At 38.3% G+C, this 14077-nt stretch overlaps 1 protein-coding gene across 1 annotated transcript in view; it reads right to left on the reverse strand.

Moving 5' to 3' along the window:
- Positions 1-10531, reverse strand: part of DLC1 (DLC1 Rho GTPase activating protein) — a 369474-nt gene extending 358943 nt beyond the window's left edge. Inside the window, exon 1 of the mRNA XM_030564195.1 lies at positions 10474-10531. The gene's annotated coding sequence lies outside the window, so the exon portion shown is untranslated. The remainder of the gene's footprint in view (positions 1-10473) is intronic.
- Between the last annotated feature and the right edge of the window lie 3546 nt (positions 10532-14077).

A 14077-nucleotide genomic window follows, 5' to 3' on the forward strand; every position in this document is an offset into this window, starting at 1 on the left:
TCCCTCTTTCTCTCTCTTGCTTCAAAGAAATACTCTGCCTTTTAAATTTTTTCAGCTTTTTTGGTAAACAAATGTTTCTATGCCTAAATTAATTACACTCAATCGCATGTACCATAATACAGTACTTTTCTTAATCAGTCATTTCTGACGTACCCTGACTGCCATGTAAACTATTGTGAGAAACTAGAAATTAATTTGTTACATGCATATCGCTTTATTAAAGCAATAGAAAGCAGGCAAATTACTTTACCTTTCTGCCAATTGTTAACACACCAACTTAGTTGTATTATATTGCTAAACCCCAAAGAAAGAATGTAAAACTTTTCAATAGCGAACATTATACTATCAGAGTGATATACCCATAACAGGGGGGCTATCCCCAAAATACTAACGTTATTACCAATAAGACCCATTGGTGATATAGAAAACAAAACCCCACAGAATTCTTCAGTGTCCTGGCAATATACCCTCTAGATTGCTGACCAATGCACTGGAACAGAGCAGAGCCTGAATCAGTGAGCTTTTCTGGTTTTAGTTGATCCCAGTGCATGCTAGGATTGGATTTTGAGGATTAAAATCACTGTTTTCTATGGAAACATGCAATGCAGAAATTAGTGAATATTTTATAGGTGACTATCACATCTGTTCTTCCATTTAAAGAGCTCTCGGTAACCTGAGACACACCCGACACACAGCAATGTATACGTTGACTGGTGTTATTTGCAGGTGCAATCTAAACTGATACAAACCAAGTTTAAACCCAGCATAAGAGTGTGCACACATAAAATTGCATTGGTTTAACATCACACCTTTAGTTAAACTAGTACAATGTCGTGTATAGACCAGCCCCTAATCTCACCAGAAGTTATATTAGAAGTTGAAGCTACAATTTTCTTACTCTATTCCTCTATAAGAAAAGTCATAAGTGAGCTATACATTTTCTTTCATGACAGAAACAAAAATAAAATCTGTCACTTACAGTAAACATAAATCATATAGGACTTGGTTAATAAAAACTCCATAATTTCTAACAAAGTTTTTACAGAAAGTTAGTATTTTCTAACAAAAAATCAAACAAGAGGGTAATTAATCCATGAGACCATATGCTAAAAGAAGCCCTTAATAAACTATCCAAGGCCTCATCCCTTGTGACTTTGTAAGGATTTCCTTTTTCTAGAGGGAATCAGTTTTGTTATCCCACAGGAAGTCATTATGTATCCTTTTTTATACACATTGACATATATCAGAATACACCCATTATATTTTACTAGCTGTCAGTGAAAAATATAATACTGTTAAGATTGTTTGCAACTTTTATGCAAAAGATACTTAACATATTAAGTGAGTCTAAGTGTAATCAGGCTGCCCAACAATATTCAAAAATCTCAGAAATTAGATGTATCAAACTATTAAGTAAGCTCGGCAAATGGTTCATGCAGGCAAATCCCAAGTCTTGGAACTCAATACTGTTTGCATAAACTGACCAAGATACAATTCCAAACTTTCTCAATACGTCTTGACTTATCTTTAGAAAACAACAAATATTAACAAGTTGCTTAATTTTATAATGGTTTGCTCTCTTTCAAAATATACAAAGGGAGGTTGAAATAATAGCTAATTGGTGATCATACAATAGTTCTTTTTTTAATTTTTAATCTGATTTATTTCCTGAGTTAGATAAGCAGCCCCCACTCAAGGAGAAGGATGGGAAAAAGACAGGATCTAAAGTCAAAGTGAACTATTTCCACGCTCCCCAGGCTTATTTAACATCACTGTGGGAACGTCTACACGGCAGATAGGAGTGTGCTTAAGGTAGTGTGCTAAAACAACAGTGTACCTGGGGTAGCACAGTGGCTTGAGCTAGCTGCGCTAGAACATACCCATAGGGTCCAGGTGGGTTTGTACTGAAACAGCTAATCAGAGCTGTTGCCTGTGCTACCCCTAGCTATATTATTTTTAGGGTGCTCTCTTGAGCAGAGCTAGCATATATTTGTCTACCCGAGATCATCTTTTCGTTGTACTCTTTGTACGATCTCATATTGACAGCTAGTCAATAAAACAGAAAAAAAAATTACAATTATACATTGGAAATAATCTGGACCTCTGAATGTGTGAATGTTCAGCTTTGAATTCCTCATAGATGTTACTTATTTGTGTGACTTTCCAAGTAATAAATTGTCTACCTAAACAGATTGCCATACATATTATGGAATAGCAGCAGCCATCTTAAATTAGTATTTTTCCTCTGGGGGAAAAGGAGAAAATCGAACAGTTGGCTTTGTCCTGATGCCACTGAAGTCAGGCACTTTTGCCACTGATTTTCATAGAAGCAGAATCAGACCCCAGATGAATTTCATGTTGAGCTGCAGGTAGTGTGTCTTATTTATCTGAAGGTGTGTCTACACTTTGAGATGGGGACATGATTCCTATCTCAAGACAACATTATCAGAACTAGCACCAGCGAGTGTTGCTGCAGCATCATGGGTGAAATGGATGGGTTAGCTTCCATGAGTATGAAGTCTCTGAGACCACTGGTATGTGCTCGGGTGGCTAGCCCTTCCTACTGCTCATGCGGATGCAGCTACACTCTATTTTTAGCATGCTAGCTCAATCAGGGCTAGCTAACATGGGTATATTTCCTTGAGCTGAGATTCGCCTCACCCTCTTTTTCCCCCAGGTCAGAGTGTAGATGTACCCTAAGCATCTATTTAAAACTTGCAAACTCATCTGGGATACCCAGGATGATCATTCTTAACCTGTGGTGGAGTTAATAGAAAAACTAATCAATGTATTTAGAATGGAAACAAACAAACAAACCCCCCAAACCTGCAGTGTAAAGACCAAGTTTTCATATTGAAACCAATTTAATTTTGCTTGACTTTATTTCCAACGCCTACAGATTGAAGCTTCCAATAGAAGGGAAGGAGTGAAACAATTTAAAGAAAAAAATGCTATACGCTATGGTCCTGTTTGAGCCACTGCTGACAATGGATGTCAGCAACAAGTCCTACTGCTGAATTGGTGATGAAAATAGTTTAACTGCTAGTGTAGATGGGACAAAAAACACCATTACAGAAACGTGACAGATTTGATTGAACAAGGTCTCCGTTACACATTTATACACAATATAGTGTTGAAAACAGATTTTGTCCCATGTACACTAGTCATTAAACTCTTTTTCAACACCAGTTAAATGGAATAGACTGTTGAATACCACTGTCAGCAATGGCTTTGTTTCTAGTGGAGATGAGGTTTAAGGAGAAAAGGTACAGGCTGCCGGTAAAAGCGTGATAGGAATTCCCATTTGGGTGCAACTGAAAATATCCTGAGAGGAAACTTGGCAAGTGCATCTGGAATATCACTTAGGATGTAATTGCAACAAGACATGAGAATGGCAACTGGAACAGGACTTTTGAAGAGACTAGAGAGCAGTGAAGCTCTTATATTACATACAGATTACTTTGTAGTGGCAATATCATGTAGGAAGACTCGAAGGGAGGTAAAGCCTTCATTCTAATCAGCTGGACAGACTGCTGACAAATATAAGCAGAGATTGTGCAATTACTGTATTTTTGACATATTTTCTCCAAAGCAGCTGGGTGATAATTGAGAGATACCAGTTTCATAAAATGTGATTCCATCTTATACCATGCTCATCACCATAGTAACTGAGCACCTTCCAATAGCTCTTAACATCTGTCACGTGTGGTTTGTTCTCTCACTCATACTGGGAGAACTGGGGAGAACTGTGTCTGCAGAACTGGTCTGCAGTGGAGCGCTTTGTTTTGGTAGGGTTCAGTTCTGCAGTGCATGTGGGGGGGTTGTTTTGTTTTTAAAATTAACACACCACTATGTGTTTATGTTATAGAAGGCAGGTAGAAGTAGTGGAAGGTGGTATGGTTTATCCATGTCCTTGAATCCAGTGGGAGTTAGTTCCACATTTCCAGATTGGCCCTCCAGAAATTTCTTTCCATTGCACAGACGAGCTTTTCCTTTATAGTTTCATTGTGCCTAAAGGCAGTGGTTGATAACTTGGCTTCTTATCCCAAAGCTTCAGGAGATCTTTTCAGTATCTTGGGCCCAGGCCAGTCAGCATATTGAAGAAAAGGACCCAAACCTTGAACTTGACTCAACATTCTGTGGGAAGCCAGTGGAGAGAACAGGTCTGATGTTCTTGCAGTAGCCTATGTTGCTAAGGGGATGTGCCATAGCCTTCTGTAATTGTTGCAGTTTCCTAAGGGCTGATGGCTTTGTGCCTAGGTATACTGCATTGCTGTAGTTCAGGTGGGAGGTGACAAAGAGATGTAATAACTGAGCACATGTCATCTGTTAGGAAGGAACAGAGTTTCATAGCCAACTAAGATGGTAGAAATCTTTGCTCTCCGATGCTTCACACTGAAGGTACACCCCTACAAATTGGTCAATTCAACTAAAGAAGACTGTGTCAAACTTTTCAAAAAGTGTTTACTCTCCCTGTGGGTAACTGCACCTTTAAGAAGATCCTTTTCTGTAAAGCAGAGCTTCATGAAGCAGATCTCTGCCCAGAACCTTTCTTCTGAGAGGTCATTGAATGTCACACTGATCACCAGCCTGGCCTCAGTCTTGCTTGGGTTTAGCTTCATCCAGCTGTTCTTCATGCATGAGCTGATCTCATCCAAGCACTGGGCCATCTTGGTGGCACTTGTGTGGTCATATGTGGTGAAGGGTAGGTAAAGCTGTGTGTCATCTGCAAATTGCTGGTACTTGAGTCCTGTTGTCTGACTAGTTCATCTGGTGGCAGTCTTTAGATGTTGAAAAGACCCAGAGAGAGAACTGATCTCAGTGGGACTCTTCAAGTGAGGGGTCTAGTGGTGGAGGCATAGTTTCCATCAATTCTTTTTAGGTGTGTTCCTTCCAGAAGGACTCAAACCATTCTAGCGCATTCCCTTGGACTCCTGCAACTTCTCTAGGTGAGGCAGCATTGTCTCATGTTAGATAGTGCCAAATACTTCAGAGAGATCTAGGAGGATGAGAATGGCTTACTGCAAGAGATCATCATCCATCAGTGCCACTAAATGCTATTTCCATCCCATATCCTGGCCTGAATCCAGATTGTGCCAGGGCTAGGACAATAGCTTCAATTAGTTGAGCTTTTGGGCCTTTGACTAGCTTTCTATGAGCTTGCTCAGGAACAGAAGCTTTAATACGGGGTGGTAGTTGGCTAGAACCAACATATCCAGCATGGATTTTTCAGTGTCAGGTGCACTGCTGTGACAGTGAGGGAAACCAAGAGGAGGGATTAGCGATGTGTCTTTATGTGGCAGTCCTGAAGAAGTATATGGAATATTGTCATTTACCACAACATCAAATTCACTCCCTCACACCCAACTGAGGCTATGGATACCATAATATAATTATGATTACTTAGGCTAGACATGCTTATTGTTAGTTATTCCTGCATCTTGATTGTTGCCATTTTCTTCTCTCTCATCTTCTGAAGAAGTACTACCATCTTCTCCTCTCTAGCCTCCCAATATTTTCCCATAACCTCCTATAACCCTCCATTCCATCCTAAAGCTTCCTCACTTGTCAATCAAACCATGTCACTCTCTTTCTGAATCCTTCCAATCCCACTGCAAAGTTTGGGTCACAATTCACACTTCCCAAAAATTCAGTGTTTTCAAAATTGGACATTTTCTATGGCTTAATACAGAAAATTATTTATTCTACAGTAGCACCTAGAGGCCCCAATCATGACTGAGGCCCTGTTGTGCCAGAGCACTGTACAAACACATTGTAAGGAAAAGCCTCTGCCCCAAAGAGCTTATAGTCTAGATAGATAAGACCGGGGTTCTCAGAGGTTATGAGACTATTACATGGGGGGTCGTGAGCTGTCAGCCTCCACTCCAAATCCCGCTTTGCCTCCATCATTTATAATGGTGTTAAATATATAAAAATGTGTTTTTAATTTATAAGAGAGTCGCACTCAGAAGCTTACTATGTGAAAGGGGTCACCAATAAAAAAGTCTGAGAGCCACTGTATAAGACAGAAAAAGGGTGGGACTGGAAACAGAGATGCAAAGAGGTAACAGTCACCATATATGAAGTTCAAATCATGATGCAAGTTTTTCCATTGTTCAAAGATCTAGTTTGGTCCCCATTTTGATATTTTTTAAAAAGAAAAGATAATAAAATAAGATGACAAACACTTAGAAGAGCAAAAGACAAAAAACTAAACCAAACAAAAACTGGAGACAACAGTACATTAAAGAGATTATTTGAACCAGCTTTTAAAGATACATATTGCCTAAGGCTTTGTTTTTGTGTTTATGTTTAGTGGTTGATGCACAATCTGCCAGATGTAAAACAATAGGCACTTCCAAGTTCAGTGTAAGAGGTTTTCCTCATTCAAGAGAAAAAGGTAATTATCATAATACTGGATTATATCTCCTCTACCACAGGATTACACTTCAAATACACAGTTCCTAAAAACATCACCAACAGCAGGAAGTAACAACTGGAGATAAACTAAACTCACAATAATCAACATATAACCAGGGCCGGCTCTAGCAATTTCGCCGCCCCAAGCACGGCGGCACGTTGCCGGGGGCGCTCTGCCGCTCACCGGTCCCGCGGCTCCGGTGGAGCTGCCGCAGGCATGCCTGTGGATGCTCCACCGGAGCCGCGGGACCAGCGGACCGTCCGCAGAAACGCCTGCAGCAGGTCCACCGGAGCTGCCTGCCGCCCTCCCAGCAACCGGCAGAGCGCCCCCCGTGGTGTGCTGCCCCAAGCACATGCTTGGAGCGTTGTGGCCTGCAGCCGGCCCTGCATATAACAAATAACATTCACAATTTTATGAGAATTAAGAACCATATTTCCAGAATAGTCACAGCCTTACTATTAATTATTAACACCTGGAATTTTGCATGCATGTGATGTTGGGGTACAACTTTGGATCATGGTTTTGCATACTGCAAAATGTTTGGATTTGAAAGTTGATCTAACCATTCAACTTATTTGTAAATAATATTTTGCACCTGAAAATCTGAGTTGTACAGTCTCCAGTCATTTGCTCACAGAAAACTGAGGGAGCTAGCAAGTAAAAAATTGTTTTATTGACGTAGAAGCTGCGCTATTTGGGAATCCTTTATTCATCATGGATCAGTATAGAACCCTGTAATGAACACATATTAAAGTGCTTTCAAATTGACTGATTGGAAAAGTTAAGTAATTAATATCATTGACCCAAACTATACTCTTTAATGTACACTGCAACAGAAACATGAATATGGGGCCAAAGCCTGAAATTCCTACTCCGGCAAGTGTCACATTGACTTCAGTAACTACTTGGGATTTAGGACCTCAAGATTAGCCCCCTACAGCTGTTATTTCAAGCATCTCTGCCCCCACCTTTTTTTGCCCCCCTCAAATAAAAGGACACAAACTGCAAATCAAAAATAATCATAATTTCTTTGAACCTTTTTTCCCTTTAATACAATGATCCTATAATATGGAACCAGGATGACTAAAATTCAGAGGAGGATATTCTAAAATATACCTTTTGGAGAAAAGAGTAAGCTTTTTAACAAATCAATGCAATTTTTTTTTCAGATAACATTCCAGGAATGATAGTTTTCACAAAAGTCATGTTAAGAGCAGAAAAAAAACCCCAAAACCTTGCAACATTAAACCTAGTATTTCTGACATTTTAAATAAAAAATATAACTGAAAATACTGAAATGTCAAAATGGTGATGATTATTTTATTTTTTTATGTTTATAGAAAGGCTAAGGCTAGCTGTATGTTCTAGGAACCTACTATAAATCCCCTGTCCCTTCAGACAATTCTCTCCAATTTTCATATGTCTGGGCGAAAAATAATCCTGGTTTGATGTCCTGAAGGTCAATACGATTTAGGCCAAAATCTTCTAACTTGTCCATTTATGTGGATCTTTACTGGAGATTAATCAGGCTCCGCACAGATATAGGAGTTCACCTGCACAGAACAGTTTGCAGGATTGGGGCCTTAGTTTTCCTGTGTGTATGATGCATCTGTTCTGTTCTCAGATGCACCTTGTCATCAGTCCTGCAAGCATTTATGCACGTGCTTAACTTTACGCACAATTAGTCCTACTGTTCCATGTATTGCTATTCACATGCATGAAGTTAAACACATGGGTGTTTGCAGAATGACCAGATTACATCCTCTCTTTTCAGGTACAGTAAAGTCATAAAAACATTCCAATCTATCTTTTGTTTTAAAGAAATGTAGTTATATTGGCAACTGGAATTAAATGTATTCATTTCCCTTGGGTGGTGATACATGAGCAGAGTATTTGTGATTTTTAGCTTTGCTTTGGTACTAAAACTTACAAAGTATAGTAGCTAGAAAATGTTAGGGTATAAACATAAATGGACTAGTGGAAAGATGATTTGTTTTAAGGATTTCTTCCACTTAAGAAAAAGTGGCCAGTTATTAACTTTGCTTCATTTTGCTCATAGAAAGCCCTCACAGCTAAAATGACAAAGCTGGCATTCTAGTTTTCAGATGAACAGTTTTATTTTCTCATGGATGGTACAGCACAGCCCCAGAAGATGTTGAGTGTCTTCTAATACTATTGAAGTAAATTAAATCTTTGCAGAATGTGCTCAGCACCACGCAAGATTGCTCCATCAGAAAGGGCTCATTCTTTTTATCCTTTGCTGGGCTCTCATCTCTTCATTTGGACTAATGCATAGTTAAGCACATATATAAATGCTGGTAGGATCAAAACTGGGGGAGGGGCGCTTGGCTCTGAAGAGAATACAGCATGGAGCATTTTTGCAAAAGCATTAAGACAAAATCGCCAGTTATATCAGGTCCCTACTCAGAATCCTGAGGAGTCATATGAAACGCCTGTCTCCTTATGCTGCTTCCTGGCCTTCTGTTCTGCATGGCAACAAGGTTCATTGCCAATATGACTATGTAGTAACCACGTCTCTGGGTCACAAAAAGGGAAGATATTGTCAATATGGCCAGCAATAACTTTCACATTAGTTTCGACCCAAACATCCATGGAAGCTTGACAGGATGCTACAATATCTAGCAGCTATTCTCAGTTTGTTCTCCTTGGAACCAACACTTCCCATTATCCACAGAGCAGTAACCCTGCAGGCATTCATACTGAAGGGCATCCTCGATCTCAGAGGGATGGGGAAGCATGGGATATGAACCATTGCTCCTTTCTACTATGGTATTTCGGTCCCTTCTGGAATAATTTCTGCTCTTTTGCTTCCCTTCATGCCACACAGCAATGAGAAACTTCTGGATCATTATTCTTAAAACAATACTTGGTAAAAACACAGTTAAAACTTTTTTTCAGCTCTCCCCAACATATTTGAAGTGATGACTCATATTTAGTTACCTAATTGGCCAATAACTGTATAGAATCTTAATGACGCACAGAAGCGACAAAGAATGTCTCATATTACTTCTGTGCAATAGCTGTCATTCTGGATATATTGAGAGACAAAGGGATATTTATGGTTTAGTTGCCAAATACATTTCCAATGTGCATAACACTGTAATAATTAAATAACCTTCTATATATAGAGTAGTGCCAGCTATGTTTATGCCATATAAATAAAAGCTATGATAAATTTTCTTCTAAATAGCTCAAAAAGATTCTTGCTACTTTTATTGCTAATATTAAACATTAAGACAAGATTTGAATGAGATTCAGTTCAGTTTACTATGATCAATATATAGTTACCGTTTTTTGCTTTTTTCTTTCTAAAATGCATGAATAGCATTCCACACACAAAACAGTTATCCAGCTGCATTCGGTTATTTTTAATTCTGCCATCTTGATTGATGAAACCTAGGTAACACCAGATCTGTCAGGAAATATGCCCTAAAATTTCACATTCAGAATGTACATTTTAAAGAATATTTATTTTTAAGACATGAACTAGAACTAAGAGAGCTCTGGGAAAAACCACTAGAGACAAAACCAACAGAGGTATAAATGATATTCCTACCTAAAGATTTGCTTCAGAGAATTAGTACTAAGGAAAAAAGCCTAGCCCTAAATGCCCTTCCTGTTGGCAAATGAGGTAAAAAAAAATAATAATAATAACATTCACACTTCTAGTTTTCCTGTCTTATGGCCGTTAAAAAAATGCAGATAAAACCATGCAACGATTTATAACTGAATGTAAAAAAATCAGGCTTAGCATATCAGTCTGACTTTTTATAGACATAAATATAATACACATGCAGATTTTGTTTTAGATTTGTCAAAGTTTGATAAATGTAGTTGGCACAGAGTCTACCGCTTATTGTGATTTTTTTTTTACCACCTCCGGTTTTATTCTTGATATCGTAAACGTAGACAGCTCCACTGCAGGATACTGACATTCAGTTTAACCAGTTACAGAAAATGTCTTGATTTTTCAAATCAGCTTTATTTATTTATCTAAACACAAAGTATAAAAGATTCCAATACTGCCTTACCTATTTGAAGAGAAGGTGGAAATCACAGACATTACCTTGCTAAAAACTTTGGCCACAAAAAAACACCAACCCCCCAAAAAAATCACTCAGTCCCAGTTAGTTTCTGCTAGCATAAAAGTTCAGATTTCGTTGCTGAGATCACTGCTCTATTCTAAGCAGTCATGCTCAATGTGTGATTCTAACAAAAACACCCTCTGCAGCTGGAGGGAGCCTTAACTAAGCAGAATTCTGTCAAGCTTTTCCCAGTGACTTCTGTCTACTAAATTCAGACTGATGTTTTGTGAAAGGGGCCTCAACAACCAGGCCCAGATTGCCTGAAAAGTATTTCCTGCCTTTGAATAGTATGCATATGTGAAAGAAGGACTGCATTGGGGGGGCAGGGGGAGGGAAATAAAAAGACGACAAGACTGAACATTTCAAGTCATTTGAGTTAGCCAACTTCTGAGACAACTCTGTCAAACTATTAAAAGATTTATGATGCTCTTAGAGAATTTAGAAGTATTTTCCATTCCACAATGGTTTATGAAAAAAAATTCTATAACCGAAACATACATATGCAACTTCACAATTGTCCCTAAACATAGGAGAACATCTTTAAATATTTCAGACCTTTGGGATTCAGAGCAAGGAATGGGCAAAAAGCAGGCTGGCTTTTACAAAGCTTCTAGTGCAATTTTGACCGTTAAACCACAGAATTACATAGATAAAAATCTATACATGTAAACTGCAAACACATTTTTCCTAATTAAATTAGCTTGAATCATGAGAAATGAATGACTCATTACAGTTTATAAGTACTTACAGCACAAGCAATGGCATATTCTGCTTTACCTCTACTGGGAATCCTCCAGAGTCACACAAATCCAGCTCTGCAAAAGCACAAGGACAGACTCCATCTTGATCATATTAGAATTTTGCTGACATAAAACACTTGTAACTATTTCTTTCCAGTTTGACAGGGTGCCTGAATCACATCTCTAGAGAAACCTACAGCATCTACAGCCTTCGTTCTATACAAATTTTGTGAAACTATCATCTGTTTATCTTTCCTGCTTTCTTCTGCGTCCTCTGAATGATTTCCTCTTAGTTGCTCCAGCCTGGGAACTTGGATTACCATTTGGTTTTGATTAAAACCAGACAGACAGCTCTGTAGAAGTTTGAGAGCGAGCTAATGGAAATCACTAGTATGGCTTTAATTAATGTATCAATTAATAATAAATGTTAACTATTCATATAACAAATGCTACTAACACACACACACACACACACACACACACAAATAGTGCTCCAAGCCAGCAAGGGTAATTTTTATGTGAAATAGTGCAAAATTTCCCACATCTTTCTGCCATATATTTTACTCTGGTAACAAGAATCATAGAGTGATGCCGCCCTTATAGGATGCCAACAACAGGATGGAGCCAAGTTAAGTGGTTTTCTTTTGTTTAGTAAAAAAGAAAAAAGTGTTGCTGCTGACTTTAATTATCTTTTTATGCAGAAGCCACACAGTTTGCCTTTGGCTGATTCATTTATGGTCTGTTCAAACCTATTTTATAGTTATTTCTTAGATTAAATGAGTAGTACTGTTAGTGATAAGATTAACTGGAACTTTGGGTCTTTTTTTGTGAAGCTCAGGAAGGAAATAGAGGGGGAAACATGGCAATAACTTCAAAGTTACATCATGAAACTTAATACATCATAAAATGTAGTGCCTGAACAATTAGGGTAACTTGCCTTCTTAGCTCTTATCTTGTAGACCTCCCAACATTTAGAGTAAGATATTTATTCACGGGGTGATGGGCAGCCTTTGCACTGAATCATTTCTCCATGAGAACTAAAGGTCTATAGAACTTTTGCATTGGGGAGGGGTGTGAATCTCCAATAGCATGTTGGTTTGGCCAGAGGTGGCGGATTTAATCAAATAGGTAAGGTTGAACTCAGCTACCAGTTAATATGGACACATGTAATTTTATATGTGGATTTTCTAGTCCCAAAATTCTGATATTAGGGCTTAAAATTGGTCTAGCAAAGTTACTCATGCTGAAATGGGGTTGAGGACCCTTCTAAAGTATGTTGCTTGTTGTCATTGGAGAGTCAAGAGCAATGTACAATCCTAAATGGAATAACTAATCAGCCTTCTCAGGTGCCCAAAGATAGATGTCTTAGAAGTATACACAATAAAAAAATAATACATAGATGTGTAACCAATAGGGAATTATCTTGTGGCACATAGTTTTAGCTACCTTAATCTAAACTGTTGATCCAAATGGAAATTTATAGCTCTAAATCACAGTGTATTGTGGTCATACACAGCCTTTTTTGAAGGAGTTTCAGTCTATAATTCAAACAATGGCTCACAATGAACCAAACAGATCTATGCAGAGGCTAGAATCTTTGTGTTAAATTCCATGATTTTGAGCCTTCTTTCATTATGAATCCAAAGGAAGACAAAGAATTAAGACATTTCTCTTGAAATGAAATTTATGAAAAAAATTTAGTTTCAGGACAATTAAAGGGTTTTGTTTCAATTTTGATTTTTTCCCCCTTATAATTGTGATAGCTTATACTTCTCTGATGCCCCCTTGAAGTGAGAAGAGGCACCTCTCGACCCAGATATCCTTCCTTGGATGATGAGGCTACTTTAGATTCAGATTCAGAGTTTGGGGTACAGCTCTCTGGCTATACTTCTTATGAAGTCTGCTTCATTTAAGGGCTGTAAAATAGTCCAGAATGAAGAAAAGGCAAAATATTTCCACATCACACAAAGAGAACCAAGTCTCTGTGGCCTCATGCAGAGTAAAGGTCAATAGTCCCTGAAAAGAGATCTGGGCTCCTTGTTTCCTGTGTGTCCAAACAATGAAGGCTGAGATCCAGAGCTCATAAAAAAAAAAAAAAAAAAAAAAAAAAGGCCTTTACTTCCTCAAATGGCCAGGCTGGCTGGTGCTTTCATGCAGTTTCCCCAGTGAACATCACCTGTTCTCTGCAGCTAGGAAGCTCTAGCTCTGCTTGCTCTAGAGTGCTCCCAGACTAATCCAGAATTCTTTGTTTTAAGGGCCTGCCCTTCTCCAGGCTCAGATGTGTAGCAAGTTGGATGTGCAGCAAGTTGGGACTGATTGTGCCCAGAGGAGTTCCTTAACCCCTCCTTGATTTATGTGGGGAGCCCCCCCCACAGTAATATAAGAAATTTGAAACTGAAAAGTAAATTTTGAAATGAAAAATCAAAATGTTCTGTTCCAAATATATATATTTTATATATATATTAAAAAAAAACAAGAACTTTTCAACCTTAACATCTTTCCTCCCCACCCCACATATTTTTTTCTGAAACAAAATTCCATGAAAATCAACCCATTCCCAAGGAAAGTTCTGGTTTCAAAGAAACTGCATTTTCCAACAGATAAATGTTCCATTGGAATATTTTCAACTTACTTTAGAGACAAACACTCAGTAGAATTTTGTTTCTCACTTTTTACTGTACTGTTTTGTACTGTTTTGTATCTTTATATTTTAAGCTTATGGACCAGGACTGTAGCATGTTCACTTATTGTTCATTGTACCAATATGTATACACACTATAAAATAACAAGAAGAAAGGAGATGATGTGAT

Source organism: Gopherus evgoodei, chromosome 5 (assembly GCF_007399415.2).
Source record: "Gopherus evgoodei ecotype Sinaloan lineage chromosome 5, rGopEvg1_v1.p, whole genome shotgun sequence".
In the NCBI taxonomy this organism is placed as follows: domain Eukaryota; kingdom Metazoa; phylum Chordata; order Testudines; family Testudinidae; genus Gopherus; species Gopherus evgoodei.